Below are 1,255 nucleotides of genomic sequence, written 5' to 3' on the forward strand. Positions count from 1 at the left end.
TGTCTCGCCTTTTCTCTAGGGAGTAGAGCTTCAGTTCCTTTAGCCTCTCCCGGTTGCACATGTTTCACCAATTCAATCTTCTTTGTGTAGTAGCGCTGGGTCAACCAGTTTGACGATCTACGGTGACCGCAGGCTGGAACAGGGATCCAAATGACTGAGAAAGAAGTATCCTTTTTTTCTCGTTCGAAATTATCTCAGAATCCATCCAGCTAGACGCCTGCACTGTTTTGCTATCTTGGTAATATGCGCATAGATTGTTGCATCATTACTCATGTGGATTGCCAGATCGCGCACCAACTCTGACTCTGGGATTTCACTACCCTGTGTTCCTGTGTATTCCGACCTGTTGTGTGTTTGTGGACCGATAGCAGAGTGCTTGAAGCATCTCAGCATTGATCTGCATGTTATTTTCATCAGCCCACTTGTATATTGCATGCAGATCATTTTGTAGTTTTCAGATGTCATCAGGGTCCTTGATTGCTTGCAATACTTTTGTATCATCAGCTTAGCTGGTGAGAGTAGCAGACTGCATAGCAGAGGGCATGTCTGAGAGTGCCACTATAAGCAGTAGAGTGCCACTATATACAGTTCTTTGAGGGACTCCACTCCAAATTGATGCCTTCTCAGCGAGAGCATCATTGGCTGCAACTGTTTGACTTCTACCTTTTAGAAAGTTATGTAACCACCCTCCCAGTTTTTCAGTGATACCAAGGTCACGAATTTTGTGACATTTCATTCCATGATTAACTTTGTCAAAGGCCTTGGCAAAGTCGAGACATATCACATCCACATTTGAGTACTTGAGCTGCTGTTTTAGCAACCTCATAATGTTGTAGTAGCTGTGTGAAGCAACTCCTCCCGGGCGTAAACTATGCTACGTGCTTCTGAGCAAATTATTCTCTTCCAGGAATGTGATCAGTCTCCTTCTGACAATGCATTCCATGACCTCGCTAACATATGAAGTCAGAGAGATATGCCTGCAATTTTGAGTGTCTGCTCTGCTTCCTCCTTTATGGACAGCATATTATACCTTCTTTTAACAATCTGGAAATTTTACTAGATGCAAGGAAACTCAGTGGTTTCGCGAGAACTTTCTTGCATGTTTTTAAAAGAAGAGCCGGAAAGACATCTGAGCTCGTTGCTGAGTTCGAGTTTATTTCATCAATGGCCGATATTACATCTTCCTTTTTTATATCGATGCAATTGATGGTTGTTTCTTTCCTATGTAGATATGAAGTGTTGAAAACTCTTCAGG

Source organism: Octopus bimaculoides, chromosome 5, assembly GCF_001194135.2.
Source record: "Octopus bimaculoides isolate UCB-OBI-ISO-001 chromosome 5, ASM119413v2, whole genome shotgun sequence".
In the NCBI taxonomy this organism is placed as follows: Eukaryota; Metazoa; Mollusca; class Cephalopoda; order Octopoda; family Octopodidae; genus Octopus; species Octopus bimaculoides.